We start from the raw sequence: 17,755 nt of genomic DNA, 5'->3' as shown, positions 1-17,755 counted from the left end.
TCTTGGAGCACATCTGAGAGAAGTGGCATTGCTTTTCTGGGGACAAAGGAGCCGGCAGGTGACATTACCTTCTCCCAACACCTCAGCATAGGGTCAGAGACACCTGCTGAAGGTGGCTGACCTGGTCACTGGCTGCTTAGTGTGGTTTGCTCAGTCTCCACTGGGATTCTGTTGTCCTGTGGCAAGCTGGACCTATGGAAACACACTATACCTGAAAAGGAACAAGCACCATAGAAAGAGGGGGAAAAATGGGGATCCTGGTCTGGCATTTCCTGCCCCAGTTAATCTCCTCACACCTGACAATATTGCTTTCCCTTGCCAATATGTATGGTATACATAACCAGGTCAAATTCCTAAAGCTGCAGCTACATTAACATCTAAAGAGCAGACAACTGTAATTATTATAGAAGGGGAAGACCTTCCCATACAAGTTCCTACTAAATATCTGTCTTTTTGATCTTAGACTTCTGCTGCTCCTATGGTGTCTTGTCACAAGATGGGCAACTGATGGAATACTTTTCTACAATGGGTGCACTCATATGCTGACAAAGGAATCAATATAACTGTTGAGTGAGTGGGCAGCTGCCCTTCTTTAGCTTGTCGGGATTGCCATAGTATCACCACTCCAGGGAGGGAATTGGAGGACCCTAAAATAGTACATTGAGGAAAAACAAGCTAAGACTGGTATTCTTAATTCATCTGATATTACCAATATTGACCCAGAAGTCTGGCCTGTGGCACACACTATCGGTAATACTGGGCATGGGTATTCTTTTTCTGTCAATCAAACTACACAGGATGCCTCTCAAACTGTTGCCTGGAAAGGTCCTAAAAATACCACCATTAGAACCCTAGGCTCAGCATGGGAAGAGTTCATGTGGCTTACCCTAGGTTATGGATACTTGAGCATTTGGGCACCCCAATGTTGAGAACAGAAAAGCTGCTCTAGACCTGGCCCTCTGCATCTCATTATCTGAGTTACATCCTGTTCTAATCAACCAGAGATCTAACAGGCATGAGAGGAGCAAGATGGCGGAGGAGTAGGAGACCTAAATTTCCTCTGGTCCCAGGAATTCAGCTAGATAGGGATCAAACCATTCTGAACATGTACGAACTCAACAGGAGATCAAAGAAAATAGCAGCAACTCTCTGAACAGAAAAGTGACCACTTTCTAGAAGGTAGGACATGTGGAGAAGTGAATCCGAGGTGATATTTGGGAAGATAGACGGGGGGGGGGGGGGGGCTCCAGCAGCCGCTACTGGCAAGTGATAGAGCAGCAGAGCACAAAATTGGAACTTTTAGAAGTCTGCTCCACTGAGGGACGTCGCTCCAAAGGCTAAGCCGGGGGTGGAATCCTTGCTGGGACAGTGTGGTCTCAGGACCCTCGGGGTCACAGGAAGACAGGGGGTGCCTGAGTGTGGCAGAGCTCCCAGGTATCAGAGCGGGGAAGCCTGCTGAAGAGACGGAGCCGAGGAGTGGGCTCTCAGCTCAGGGTTGCCATAAAGCGTGATCCGCGGCACAGTCGGGCCACTGCTCTTCCAGCAGGGACCCAACAAGTGGCAGATCTGGGGAGATTCCCTTTCCTCCCCCAGGAGGAGCGGTGCAGGAGCACATTGCAAGACTATGCTGGGTTTGGAGACTCCACACGGGGTTGGGTGCCAGAGATAGAAATGCTCGGTCACAGGCCGGGTGAGCCTGGAGTGCGCTGGAGACCGGGGAGACAGGAGTGATTGACTGCTTTTCTCTGGGGGCTCGAGCTCTCGGCTCCTCTGGGGCGGAGATTGGGAGGCCGCCATCTTCACTCTTATCCTCCAAAGCTGTACGGAAAGCTTGCAGGGAACAAAAGCTGCTGAGAGCAAACCGGAGCGGATTCCTTAGCCTGGACCTGGGAAGGGCGGGGCAATTCCGCCTCAGGCAAAGACATTTGAGAACCATGGCAATAGGCCCCTCCCCCAGAAGATCAGCAAGAACAGCCAGCCAAGACCAAGTTTACCAATCAATGAGAACGGCAGAACTCCAGCACTAGGGGAATACTGCACATAGAATTCATGGCTTTTTCCCCATGATTCTTTAGTCTTTCAAAGTTCATTTTTTTAACTCTTTTTTTTATTTTTCTTTTTCTCTTTTTCAACCAACATCTTATCAATCCCTTTTTTAAAAATCTTTTTTAGTTTTCATCTTTAGAGTCATATTCTATCCCTTCATAGTAGTTAAAGTTATTTTTGGTATATAAATATAAGTTGTTCTTTCTTTAAAATTTTGGGATACAGTTTCTTCTAACAGACCAAAATATACCCTAAATCTCTAGTGTATGGCTTTGTTCTACTGTCCTGCCTGATCACATTCTCTCCCTTTTTTTTTTTAAATCCTCTTCTTTCTTTTTTCAACCAACTTCTTATATTATCATTTCCTTTTATAAAATCTTTTATAATTTTCATCTTTACAATAATATTCCATCCCTTCATCATATTTACCCTTATTTTTGTACATATATAAGCTTTCCTTTCTTTAAAATTTTGGGAGACACTTTCTTCTAACACACCAAAATACGCCCAAAATCTACTGTGTGGCACTGATCTATGCACCAACCTGATCGCATTTGATCATATTCTGTTTTGTTTGTTTGTTTCTTTTTTTCTTTTTCTTTTTCTTCTCTTTTTCTTTCTTTCCCTTTCTATTCCCCCGATTTCAGGTCTCTTCTAATTTGTTTAGTGTATATTTTTCTGGGGTCGTTGTTACCCTTTTAGCATTTTGTTCTCTCATTCATCTATTCTCCTCTGGACAAAATGACAAGATGGAAAAAATCACCTCAAAAAAAAAGAACAAGAGGCAGTACCGACTGCCAGGGACCTAATCAATATAGACATTAGTAAGATGTCAGAACTAGAGTTCAGAATGACGATTTTAAAGATACTAGCTTGGCTTGAAAAAAGCATGGAAGATATTAGAGAAACCCTTTCTGGAAAAATAAAAGAACGAAAATCTAACCAAGTCAAAATCAAAAAGGCTATTAATGAAGTGCAATAAAAAATGGAGGCTCTAACTGCTAGGGTAAATGAGGCAGAAGAGAGAATTAGTATGGTAACTAACATATATAATAAAATTAAAAAAACATAAAAAAAGAGAATTAGTGATATAGAAGATCAAATGATGGAAAATGAAGCTGAGAAAAACAGAGATAAACAACTACTGGATCACGAGGGCAGAATTCGAGAGATAAGTGATATCATAAGATGAAACAATATTAGAATAATTGAGATTCCAGAAGAAGAAGAGCGAGAGGGACAGAAGGTATATTGGAGAAAATTATAGCAGAGAACTTCCCTAATTTGGGGAAGGAAACAGGCATCAAAATCCAGGAGGCACAGAGAACCCCTCTCAAAATCAATAAAAATAAGTCAGCACCCCAACATCAAATAGTAAAACGTACGAGTCTCAGAGACAAAGAGAAAATCCTGAAAGCAGCTCGGGAGAAGAGATCTGTAACCTACAATGGTAGAAACATTAGATTGGCAACAGACCTAGTCACAGAGACCTGGCAGGCCAGAAAGGACTGGCATGATCTTCAGAGCACTAAACGAGAAAAATATGCAGCCAAGAATACTATATCCAGCTAGGCTGTCATTGAAAATAGAAGGAGAGATAAAAAGCTTCCAGGACAAACAAAAACTAAAGGAATTTGCAAACACGAAACCAGCCCTACAAGAAATATTGAAAGGGGTGACTAAGCAAAGAGAGAGCCTAAAAGTAACATAGACCAGAAAGGAATACAGACAATATACAGTAACAGTCACCTTACAGGCAATACAATGGCACTAAATTCATATCTCTCAATAGTTACCCTGAATGTAAATGGGCTAAATGCCCCAATCAAAAGACACAGGCTATCAGATTGTATAAAAAAATAAGACCCATCGATACGGTGTCTGCCAGAGACTCATTTTAGACCCAAAGACACCCCCAGATTGAAAATGAGGGTGTGGAAAGCCATTTACCATGCTAATGCACACCAAAAGAAAGCTGGGGTGGCAATCCTTATATCAGACAAATTAGATTTTAAACCAAAGACTATAATAAGAAAGGAGGAAGGACACTATATCCTACTTAAAGGGTCTATCCAACAAGATGATATAACAATTGTAAAAAATAATAAAATGAAATAAAAAGAATAAAAGATCTAACAATTAAAAATATCTATGCCCCTAACATGGGAGCAGCCAATCATATAAACCAATTAATAACAAAAACAAAGAAATACATTGACAACAATAGAATAATAGTGGGGGACTTTAACGCCCCCCTCACTGAAATGGAGAGATCACCTAAGCAAAAGATCAACAAAGAAATAAAGACTTTAAATGACACACTGGACCAAGAGACTTCACAGGTCTATTCAGAACATTCCATCCCAAAGCTACTGAAAACACATTCTTCTCTAGTGCCCATGAAATATTCTCCAGAATACATCACATCCTAGGTCACAAATCAGGTCTCAACCGGTACCAAAAGAGTGGGATCATTCCCTGCATATTTTCAGACCACAATGCTTTGAAACTAGAACTCAATCACTAGAGGTAATTGGGAAAGGACTCACATATATGGAGGCTAAAGAATGAATGGGTAAACCAGGAAATTAAAGAAGAATTAAAAAAACTAATGGAAACAAATGAAAATGAAAACACACCTGTTCAAAATCTTTGGGATACAGCAAAGGCAGTCCTGAGAGGAAAGTATATAGCAATACAAGCCTTTCTCAAGAAACAAGAAAGGTCTCAAATACACAACCTAACCCTACACCTAAAGGAGCTGGAGAAAGAACAGCAAATAAACCCTAAACCCAGAAGGAGAAGAGAAATAAAGATCAGAGCAGAAATCAATGAAATAGAAACCAAAAGAACAGTAGAACAGATCATGAAACTAGGAGCTGGTTCTTTGAAAGAATTAATAAAATTGATAAACCCCTGGCCAGACTTATCAAAAAGAAAAGAGAAATAACCCAAATCAACAAAATAATGGATGAAAGAGGAGAGATCACAACCAACACCAAAGAAATACAAACAATTATAGAACATATTATAAGCAACTATATGCCAGCAAATTAGATAATCTGGAAGAAATGAATGCATTCCTAGAGATGTATCAACTACTAAAACCGAACCAGGAAGAAATAGAAAACCTGAACAGACCTATAACCGCAAAGGAAATTGAAGCAGTCATCAAAAATATCCCAACAAACAAAAGCCCAGGGCCAGATGGCTTCCCAGGGGAATTCTACCAAACATTTCAAGAAGACTTAATACCTATTCTTCTGAAACTGTTCCAAAAAATAGAAATGGAAAGAAAACATCCAAACTCATTTTATGAGGCCACCATTACCTTGATCCCCAAACCAGACAAAGACCCCATCAAAAAGGAGAACTACAGACCAATATCCTTGATGAACATGGATGCAAAAATTCTCACCAAAATACTAGCCAATAGGATCCAACAGTTTAAAGGATTAAATTAAAAGGATTTACTCACAGTGACCAAATCGGATTTATCCCTGGGCTGCAAGGTTGGTTCAACATCTGCAAGTCAATCAATATGATAGAATACATTAATAAAAGAAAGACCGAGAATCATATGATCCTCTCAATAGATGCAGAAAAAGCATTTGACAAAGTACAGCATCCTTTCTTGATCAAAACTCTTCAGAGTATAGGGATAGAGGGTACATACCTCAATATCATAAAAGTCATCTATGAAAAACCCACAGCGAATATCATTCTCAATGGGGAAAAACTGAGAGCTTTCCCCCTAAGGTCAGGAATGCGGCAGGGATGTCCACTAATCAACACTGCTCTTCAACATAGTATTAGAAGTCCTAGCCACAGCAATCAGACAACAAAAAGCAATAAAAGGCATCCAAATCAACAAAGAAGAAATCAAACTGTCATTCTTTGCAGATGATATGATACTTTATGTGGAAAACCCAAAAGCGTCCACCCCAAAACTGCTAGAACTCATATAGGAATTCAGTCAAGTGGCAGGATATAAAATTAATGCACAGAAATCAGTGGCATTCCTATACACCAACAACAGGACAGAGGAAAGAGAAATTAAGGAGTTGATCCCATTTACAATTGCACCCAAAACCATAAGATACCTAGGAATAAATCTAACCGAAGAGGCAAAGGATCTGTACTCAGAAAACTATAAAATACTCATGAAAGAAATTGAGGAAGACACAAAGAAATGGAAAAACATTCCATGCTCATGGATTGCAAGAACAAATATCATGAAGATGTCAGTGTTACCTAGAGCAATCTATACATTCAATGCAAACCCATCAAAATACCATCAACTTTTTTCAAAAAAATGGAACAAATAATCCTAAAATTTGTATGGAACCAGAAAAGACCCTGAATAGCCAGAGGAATGTTGAAAAAGAAAGCAAAGCTGGTGACATCACAATTCTGGACTTCAAGCGCTATTACAAAGCTGTCATCACCAAGACAGTATGGTACTGGCACAAAAACAGACACACAGATCAATGGAACAGAATAGAGAGTCCAGAAATGGACCCTCAACTTTATGGTCGAGTAATCTTTGACAAAGCAGGAACGAATGTCCAATGGAAAAGACAGTCTCTTCAACAAATGGTGTTGGGAAAATTGGACAACCACATGCAGGAGAATGAAGCTGGACCATTTCCTTACACCACACACAAAAATAGACTCCAAATGGTTGAAAGACCTAAATGTGAGACAGGAGTCCATCAAAGGAGAACACAGGCAGCAACCTCTTTGACCTCATCCACAGCAACTTCTTCCTAGAAACATCACCAAAGGCAAGGGAAGCAAGGGCAAAAATGAACTATTGGGACTTCCTCAAGATAAGAAGTTTTTGCACAGCAAAAGAAAGAGTGAACAAAACCAAAAGGCAACCGACAGAATGGGAGAAAATATTTGCAAATGACATATAAGATAAAGGGCTAGTATCCAAAATCTATAAAGAAATTATGAAACTCAACACCCAAATAACAAATGACCCAATCAGGAAATGGGTAGAAGACATGAACAGACAGTTTTCCAAAGAAGACATCCAAATGACCAACAGACGCATGAAAAAGTGCTCAACATAGCTCGGCCTCAGGGAAATCCAAATCAAAACCTCAATGAGATACCACCTCACACCAGTCAGAATGGCTAAAATTAACAAGTCAGGAGACGACAGATGTTGGTGGGGATGCGGAGAAAGGGGAACCCTCCTACGCTGTTGGTGGGAATGCAAGCTGGTGCAGCCACTCTGGAAAACAGTATGGAGGTTCCTCAAAAAGTTGAAAATAGAGCTACCATACGATCCAGCAATTGCACTACTGGGTATTTACCCCCAAGGTACAAATGTAGGGATCTGAAGGGGTATGTGCACCCTGATGTTTATAGCAGTAATGTCCACAAAAGCCAAACTATGGAAAGAACCAAGATATCCATCGACAGATGAATGGATAAAGAAGAGTTGGTATCTATATACAATGGAATATTATGCAGCTATCAAAGAGAATGAAATCTTGCCATTTGCAATGCCATGGGTGGAATTGGATGGTATTATGCTGAGCGAAATACGTCACTCAGAGAAAGACATGTGTCATATGACCTCACTGATATGAGGAATTCTTACTCAGGAAACAAACTGAAGTTTGCTGGAGTGGTGGTGTGTAGGAGGGATTGGGTGGCTGGGTGATAGACATTGGGGAGGGTATGTGCTATGGTGAGCGCTGTGAATTTTGCAAGACTGTTGAATCACAGACCTGTACCTCTGAAACAAATAATCTATTATATGTTAAAAAAAAAAAAGATAGCAGGAAGGGAAGAATGAAGGGGGGGGGGAATCAGAGGGGGAGACGAACCATGAGAGACTATGGACTTGAGAAACAAACTGAGGATTCTAGAGGGGAGGGACATGGGGGGATGGGTTAGCCTGGTGATGGGTATTAAAGAGGGCATGTTCTTCATGGAGCATTGGGTGTTATATGCAAACAACGAATCATGAAACACTACATCAGAAACTAATGATGTAATATATGGTGATTAATATAACATAATTTTTAAAAAGGCAATAGGTGGTGTGGAATGGCTGCAAATCAAGGACAGTAATTTCTTCTATAGACCCAATATTTTTGGTAGCTTTCTGCTTGAAAATGAAGATGACGACGTTGTAGCTCCAGCCTCAGATAAATCTTTGGAGTTGGAAGACATTCAAATGAAAGATAATTCAAACCTGTGTTATGAACAGGGGAAAATCACTGAACTGGGAAGTAGAGAATTCTGGTCCTCTTACTGATATCCCTTCTTCTGAGACAGAAGGTTATGTTTTTGTGGAAACTCAAGGTACTGCCTTGGAAAGGACTCCTAGATGAAATATTTCTCATTATAACTACTGATGAACTTTTGGGAGTTTTTATATAAAATAATTGACTGTGTCGCTTTCAGTTCCCTATTTTACTAGTTTTGTTGGCTATACATGCATTTTTGATTATAGCACAGTTTAATATACCAGAGTCATTAAGGACCAGATATGAATTAAACATTTTTAAAAATCTGATATAAATGACTATAGGGACCCTTTTTAAACTTTCTTTAAATTGGAAGTTTTATTAAAGTAAGTATAAGTTTTTTATTGCAGTCATCACAAATCACTGCAAACTTAGTGGCTTAAAATTACACAGTGTAGTATCTTATAGTTTTGTAAGTTGGCTTTCTGACACGGGCTGGGCTAAAATCAAGGTTTTGGCAGGACTTCATTTCTTTCTTGAGTTTGGGGGTGGGGAGACTCTGTTTCCTTGTTCATTCAGTTGTTGGCAGATTTCAATTATTTGCCGTTGAAGGATCAGTGTTCCATTTTCTTGCTGTCATCTGAAGGCCATTTCCAGCTTCAAGAGGCTGCCTACATTCCTTGGTTTATGGTCTTCTTCTCTTCAAAGCCAGTAAATCTCTTCCTTCTTCCGTCATCCTATGTCTGACCCATATTGCCAATTACCTGACCCAGTATCTGTTCTTTCTTTTTTATTTTGTAGCAATCCAAGAATTATTCAGGTTAGCAATGTGCACATATATGTATATATGTAGCCATATGACTAAATTCTGGCCAGTGACATGGAATTATAAGTGTTGAGTGATGGATGCTTCTGGAAAGTTTCCTTAAACTTTAAGGCTTAAAGGGAGATGGGCCAGTTCATCTCCTTTTTTCCTGCTGGAATATGGTTGTGGTGGCTAGAGCTTCAGCAGGGTTTTGGACTGTAAAGAAACCTCAGAAACAGAAGCCATGAGTGGCAGAGCAACTATATAGAAGATTGGATCCTGATGTGATGCTGCCCTGGACTGCCAAGAATAAGGGTTAATAAATCCTTTCTTTTGCCCCCCCGGTAAAGTGACTTCAAGTTTACTTTTTGCTACTGTTTCTCTGGAAATCTACTAGAGAAGGTAATAATAGAATATCAACTGTGATGTCAGGCAATATTGTTTGTGATTAAAAATGACCCCTTATTGAGGTGCCTGGGTGGCTTAGTTGGTTAAGTGTCCGACTCTTGATCTCAGCTCGGGCCTTGATCTCAGAGTTGTGAGTTCAAGCCCTATGTTGGGCTCCACGTTGTACGTGGAGCCTATTTAAAAATTTAAAAAAAGACCCTTTATTGGTAAACTGTCTAGACCAGGAAAACTATGACAGCTATAAATGCCCATTGGAAAATATGGACTTTGGACTTAAGCACCGTGCATTTTTTGTTTGTTTGTTTGTATTTTTAAGTAGGCTCCATGCCCATTGTGGGGCTTGAACTCACAGCCCTGAGATCAAGAGTTGCATGGTCTACTGACTGAGCCAGCCAGGCGCCCCAAGCACTGTGTTTCTTATTACAAAAATTCTTGAAAGCTACACTGATGGCTGTTTCAAGAGATGTTGGTTCTTGAGAAGCCTGAAGTTTCTAAGCCAGCAGAGCTTCTGCACCCACCCAAATGATCTTGTCTCCTTACACCTGAACTGACACTTCGACGCCAGAGTAAAGCCTCCTGTTGAAACAAGCCTCATGCTGCTGTGCTGTTTCCTATGAAGTTAAGTGAGTCTGGTGCTGGGTTCAGTCCCATAAGGCCTATTGGGTCCTATGAGTGAATGTCCTTCCAAACCTGTGACGACTGTTGCTGTTCAGACAGAGAAGGCACTGCAACTACCTACCTCTGGCCTTTATGTGAGAGAAATAACTCGTCTCTTGTTTAAGTCACAGTGTGATAGCCACACTTAATCCTATTTACTACATTATGCATTTTGAAAAATGGAGAAAAGTATAAGGAAGTAGAATGAAGATTCTTGAGATGTGTAATCTTGCTAAAGAAACTGATCTAGACTGGTATAGTTCTACCTTAAATTGAAGACAATAGAATGATGGTGGGGGGACGATGATGGCAGAGGAGTAGGGGACCCTACTCAACAGGAATTGAGCTGGATATCTACCAGACCACCCTGAACACCCATGAAATCAGCCTGAGATGTAAGAAGATAGATCTGGATCTCTACAAACAGAATATCACAGGTGGTTGGTTTGGAGGTATGAAGCGGGAAGCTGTGATTCTGTGGGCAGATATTGGGGGATAAAGGGCAGGGGGAGGGAGCCTGGCCATGGGGATCCTACACCGCTGGTGAGCAATAGCCTTCTGTGCTGGGGACTGGGCACAGACTCCCAGACCAGTAGCGGCGGGGCAAGGACTTTAGGGCAGCCCCCAGGATGGAAACCCTGAGCAGCAAGGCCACGTCTGTGAACTGGGGGTGGCTGGCGGTTTTAGAAGCACAAAGGGCAGAGACATGCCCCAACCTGGAGGTGAGGACTGGGAGCACTGCTGAGGGGCACACAACCCAGGACTGCAGTTTATAGCAGCACAGACAGAAAAGGAGATAGTGCGGCCTGGAGAGCTCACCGAAGAACAGAATGTGATCTCTCTACTTTGAGGCAGAGGGTTGGTAACAGTCTCTTCTGCTCTGACTCTCCAGAAGACAAAGAAAGCCACCAGAGAAAGCCTCCAGAGAACAAAAGCCCCCCAAAACCGGTTTTCACTGAGCCCATCCCCCTCCATAGGGGTCAGGGCAACTCTGCCCAAACAAGGTTGCTTGAGTAAGAGCACAGCAGGCCCCTCCCCCAGAAGACAGGCTGGGAAAACAAGAGGCCAACAGCCCTAGGGACCCTAGAAAACAGGTGCATCTTGCTTGGGTTCTGGTCATTAATTTGGATTGTATACATTCCCTCAACCACCCCACAACAGAATGACCAGGAGGAGGAACCCCCAAAATAGAAAAGACTCAGAGATTATGAATTATGCCACAGATTTACAAATGGATTCAGATATAACCAAGATGTCAGAGATGGAATTCAGGGTAGCAATTGTGAAGACAGAAGCTAGAATGGAGAAATCAATTAATGGCAACATACAGTCTCTAAGGGCAGAAATGAAAGCTGAATTGGCAGAACTTAAAAATGCTATCAATGAGATCCAACCTAATCTACATAATCTAAAGGCTAGGGTAAGCGAGGCAAAGAACGAATTAGTGACCTAGAAGACCAAATACTAGAGAAAAAGGGAAAAACAACCCAGAATCCATAAAAATAGAATCAGAGAAATAAGTGACACCATGAAACGTTCCAATGTTAGAATTATTAGAATCCCTGAGGGGGTGGGGAGAGAGAGAGGACTAGAAGATATATTTGAGCAAATTGTAGCTGAGAACTTCTGTAATCTGGGGAATGAAACAAACATTCATGTCCTAGAGGCAGAGAGGACCCCTCCCAAGATCAAGGAAAACGGGCCAACACCCCAGCATGTAATAGTAAAACTCGCAAATCTTAGAGCCAAGGAAACCATTTTAAGGGCAGTTAAGGGGAAGAGATTCCTTATGTACAGAGAGAGGAACAGCAAGATAACGTCAGACCTATCGACAGACACCTGGCAAGCCAGAAAGGGCTGGCAAGACATATTCAGGGTACTAAGCAAGAAGAACATGCAGGCAAGAATACTTTACCCGACAAGGCTGTCATTTAGAATGGATGGAGAGATGCAGAGATTCCAAGACCGGCAGAAACTGAAAAAATATGTGACCTCTAAGCTGGCCCTGCAAGAAATATTAAGGGGGGGGAATCTATAAAGAAGAAAGACCCCAAGAGTGACATAGAACAGAAATTTACAGGGAATATCTATAAAAACAAGTACTTCACAGGCAACATGGTGACAATAAATTCATATCTTTCAATAATCACTCTCAACATGAATGGCCTAAATGCTCCCATAAAATGGCACAGGGTGGCAGATTGGATAAAAGACAGGATCCATCCATGTGCTGTCTACAAAAGACTCATTTTGAACCTAAAGATACATCCAGACTGAAAGTGAAGGGATGGACATCTATCTTCCATGACAGCGGACCTCAAAAGAAAGCTGGGGTAGCAATTCTTATATCAGACAAATTAGATTTTAAGCTAAAGACTGTAGTTAGAGACACAGAACGACACTATATCATTCTTTTTTAATTTTTTTATTGTTATGTTAATCACCATACATTACATCAATAGTTTTGGACGTAGTGTTCCATGATTCATTGTTTGTGCAAAACACCCAGTGCTCCACGCAGAATGTGCCCTCTTTAATACCCATCACCAGGCTAACCCATTCCCCCACCCCCCTCCCATCTGTTTTTCAGAGTCCATCGTCTCTCATGGTTGGTCTCCCCCTCCGATTTCCCCCCTTCTATTCTTCCCCTCCTGCTATCTTCTTCTTCTTTTTTTTTCTTAACATACATTGCATTATTTGTTTCAGAGGTACTGATCTATGATTCAACAGTCTTGCACAATTCACAGCACTTGCCATAGCACATACCCTCCCCAATGTCTATCACCCAGCCACCCCATCCCTCCCAACCCCCACCACTCCAGCAACCCTCAGGTTGTTTCCTGAGATTAAGAATTCCTCATATCAGCGAGGTCATATGATACATGTCTTTCTCTGATGGACTTATTTCACTCAGCATAACACCCTCCAGTTCCATCCACGTCGTTGCAAATGGCAAGATCTCATTCCTTGTGATGGCTGCATAATATTCCATTGTGTATATACACCACGTCTTCTTTATCCATTCATCTGTCAATGGACATCTTGGCCCTTTCCACAGTTTGGCTATTGTGGACATTGCTGCTATAAACATCGGGGTGCACGTACCCCTTTGGATCCCTACATTTGTATCTTTGGGGTAAATACCCAGTAGTGCAATGGCTGGATCATATGGTAGCTCTATTTTCAACTTTTTGAGGAACCTCCATACTGTTTTCCAGAGTGGTTGTGCCAGCTTGCATTCCCACCAACAGTGTAGGAGGGTTCCCCTTTCTCCGCATCCCCACCAACATCTGTCGTTTCCTGACTTGTTAATTTTAGCCATTCTGACGGGTGTGAGGTGGTATCTCATTGAGGTATTGATTTGGATTTCCCTGATGCCGAGCGATGTTGAGCACTTTTTCATGTGTCTGTTGGCCATTTGGATGTCTTCTTTGGAAAAATGTCTGTTCATGTCTTCTGCCCATTTCTTAATTGGATTATTTGTTCTTTGGGTGTTGAGCTTGATAAATTCTTTATAGATTTTGGATACTAGCCCTTTATCTGATATGTCATTTGCAAATATTTTCTCCCATTCTGTCGGGTGTCTTTTGGTTTTGTGGACTGTTTCTTTTGCTGTGCAAAAGCTTTTTATCTTGATGAAATCCCAATAGTTCACTTTTGCCATTGCTTCCCTTGCCTTTGGCGATGTGTCTAGGAAGAAGTTGCTGCAGCTCAGGTCGAACAGTTTGCTGCCTGTGTTCTCCTTTAGCATTTTGATGGACTCCTGTCTCACATTTAGATCTTTCAACCATTTGGAGTCTATTTTTGTGTGTGGTGTAAGGAAATGGTCCAGTTTCATTCTTGTGCATGTGGCTGTCCAATTTTCCCAACACCATTTGTTGAAGAGACTGTCTTTTTTCCATTGGACATTCTTTCCTGCTTTGTCAAAGATTAGATGACCATAGAGTTGAGGGTCCATTTCTGGGCTCTCTATTCTGTTCCACTGATCTATGTGTCTGTTTTTGTGCCAGTACCATACTGTCTTGATGATGACAGCTTTGTAATAGAGCTGGAAGTCCGAAATTGTGATGCCGCCAGCTTTGCTTTTCTTTTTCAAGATTCCTCTGGCTATTCAGGGTCTCTTCTGGTTCCATACAAATTTTAGGATTATTTCTTCCATTTCTTTGAAAAAAGTGAATGGTATTTTGATGGGGATTGCATTGAATATGTAGATTGCACTAGGTAGCATTGACATCTTCACAATGTTTGTTCTTCCAGTCCTTGAGCATGGAAAGTTTTTCCATTTCTTTGTGTCTTCTTCAATTTCTTTCATGAGTATTTTATAGTTTTCTGAGTACAGATCCTTTGCCTCTTCGGTTAGATTTATTCCTAGGTATCTTATGTTTTTGGGTGCAATTGTAAATGGGATCGACTCCTTAATTTCTCTCTCTTCTGTCTTGTTGTTGGTGTATAGGAATGCCACTGATTTCTGTGCATTGATTTTATAGCCTGCCACTTGACTGAATTCCTGTATGAGTTCTAGCAGTTTTGGGGTGGAGGCTTTTGGGTTTTCCACATAAAGTATCATATCATCTGCAAAGAGTGAGAGTTTGACTTCTTCTTTGCCGATTTGGATGCCTTTGATTTCTTTTTGTTGTCTGATTGCTGTGGCTAGGACTTCTAATACTATGTTGAAGAGCAGTGGTGATAGTGGACATCCTTGCCACGTTCCTGACCTTAGGGGGAAAGCTCTCAGCTTTTCCCCATTGAAAATGATATTCGCTGTAGGTTTTTCATAGATGGCTTTTATGATATTGAGGTATGTACCCTATACTCTGAAGAGTTTTGATCAAGAAAGGATGCTGTACTTTGTCAAATGCTTTGTCAAATGCTTTTTCTGCATCTATTGAGAGGATCATATGATTCTTGTTCTTTCTTTTGTTAATATATTGTATCATGTTGATTGATTTGTGGATGTTGAACCAATCTTGCAGCCCAGGGATAAATCCCACTTGGTCATGGTGAATAATCCTTTCAATGTACTGTTGGATCCTATTGGTTAGTCTTTTCGTGAGAATTTTTGCATCCATGTTTATCAAGGATTTGGTCTGTAATTCTCCTTTTTGATAGGGTCTTTGTCTGGTTTGGGGATCAAGGTAATGATGGCCTCATAAAATGAGTTTGGAAGTTTTCCTTCCATTTCTATTTTTTGGAACACTTTCAGGAGAATAGGTATTAAGTCTTCTTGAAATGTTTGGTAGAATTCCCCTGAGAAGCCATCTGGCCCTGGGCTTTTGTTTCTTGGGAGAGTTTTGATGACTGCTTCAATTTCCTTAGTGGTTATAGGTCTGTTGAGGTTTTCTATTTCTTCCTGGTTCAATTTTGGTAGTCGATACATCTCTAGGAATGCATGCATTTCTTCCAGGTTATCTAATTTGCTGGTATATAGTTGCTCATAATATGTTCTTATAATTGTCTTTGGTGTTGGTTGTGATCTCTCCTCTTTCATTCATGATTTTGTTGATTTGGGTCATTTCTCTTTTATTTTTGATCAGTCTGGCCAGGGGTTTATCAATCTTGTTAATTCTTTCAAAGAACCAGCTCCTAGTCTCGTTGATCTGTTGCACTGTTCTTTTGGTATCTATTTCATAGATTTCTGCTCTGATCCTTATTATTTCTCTTCTCCTGCTGGGTTTAGGCTTTATTTGCTGTTCTTTCTCCAGCTCCTTTAGGTGTAGGGTTAGGTTGTGTATTTGAGACCTTTCTTGTTTCTTGAGAAAGGCTTGTATTGCTATATACTTTCCTCTCAGGAATGTCTTTGCTGTATCCCAAAGATTTTGAACAGGCGTGTTTTCATTTTCATTGGTTTCCATGAATTTTTTAAATTCTTCTTTAATTTCCTGGTTGACCCGTTCATTCTTTAGTAGGATGCTCTTTAGCCTCCATGTATTTGAGTTCTTTCCAACTTTCCTCTTGTGATTGAGTTCTAGTTTCAAAGGACTGATGTTTGAAAATATGCACGGAATAATCCCAATCTTTTGATACGGGTTGAGACCTGATTTGTGACCTAGGATGTGATCTATTCTGGAGAATGTTCCATGGGCACTAGAGAAGAATGTATATTCTGTAGCTTTGGGATGGAATGTTCTGAATAGACCTGTGAAGTCACTTGGTCCAGTGTGTCATTTAAAGTCTTTATTTCTTTGTTGATCTTTTGCTTAGATGATCTGTCCATTTCAGTGAGGGGGGCGTTAAAGTCCCCCACTATTATTGTATTGTTGTCGATGCATTTCTTTGTTTTTGTTATTAATTGGCTTATATAATTGGCTGCTCCCATGTTAGGGGCATAGATATTTTTAATTGTTAGATCTTTTATTCTTTTTATTTCATTTTATTATTTTTTACAATTGTTATATCATCTTGTTGGATAGACCCTTTAAGTAGGATATAGTGTCCTTCCTCCTTTCTTATTATAGTCTTTGGTTTAAAATCTAATTTGTCTGATATAAGGATTGCCACCCCAGCTTTCTTTTGGTGTGCATTAGCATGGTAAATGGCTTTCCACACCCTCATTTTCAATCTGGGGGTGTCTTTGGGTCTAAAATGAGTCTCTGGCAGACACCGTATCGATGGGTCTTATTTTTTTATACAATCTGATAGCCTGTGTCTTTTGATTGGGGCATTTAGCCCATTTACATTCAGGGTAACTATTGAGAGATATGAATTTAGTGCCATTGTATTGCCTGTAAGGTGACTGTTACTGTATATTGTCTGTATTCCTTTCTGGTCTATGTTACTTTTAGGCTCTCTCTTTGCTTAGTCACCCCTTTCAATATTTCTTGTAGGGCTGGTTTCGTGTTTGCAAATTCCTTTAGTTTTTGTTTGTCCTGGAAGCTTTTTATCTCTCCTTCTATTTTCAATGACAGCCTAGCTGGATATAGTATTCTTGGCTGCATATTTTTCTCGTTTAGTGCTCTGAAGATCATGCCAGTCCTTTCTGGCCTGCCAGGTCTCTGTGACTAGGTCTGTTGCCAATCTAATGTTTCTACCATTGTAGGTTACAGATCTCTTCTCCCGAGCTGCTTTCAGGATTTTCTCTTTGTCTCTGAGACTCGTACGTTTTACTATTTGATGTTGGGGTGCTGACTTATTTTTATTGATTTTGAGAGGGGTTCTCTGTGCCTCCTGGATTTTGATGCCTGTTTCCTTCCCCAAATTAGGGAAGTTCTCTGCTATAATTTTCTCCAATATACCTTCTGTCCCTCTCGCTCTTCTTCTTCTGGAATCTCAATTATTCTAATATTGTTTCATCTTATGATATCACTTATCTCTCGAATTCTGCCCTCGTGATCCAGTAGTTGTTTATCTCTGTTTTTCTCAGCTTCATTTTCCATCATTTGATCTTCTATATCACTAATTCTCTTTTTTTATGTTTTTTTAATTTTATTATATATGTTAGTTACCATACTAATTCTCTCTTCTGCCTCATTTACCCTAGCAGTTAGAGCCTCCATTTTTTATTGCACTTCATTAATAGCCTTTTTGATTTTGACTTGGTTAGATTTTCGTTCTTTTATTTTTCCAGAAAGGGTTTCTCTAATATCTTCCATGCTTTTTTCAAGCCAAGCTAGTATCTTTAAAATCGTCA

This window comes from Zalophus californianus, chromosome 10 (assembly GCF_009762305.2).
Source record: "Zalophus californianus isolate mZalCal1 chromosome 10, mZalCal1.pri.v2, whole genome shotgun sequence".
Classification (NCBI taxonomy): Eukaryota; Metazoa; Chordata; class Mammalia; order Carnivora; family Otariidae; genus Zalophus; species Zalophus californianus.
Note: the sequence above shows the minus strand (reverse complement) of the source record.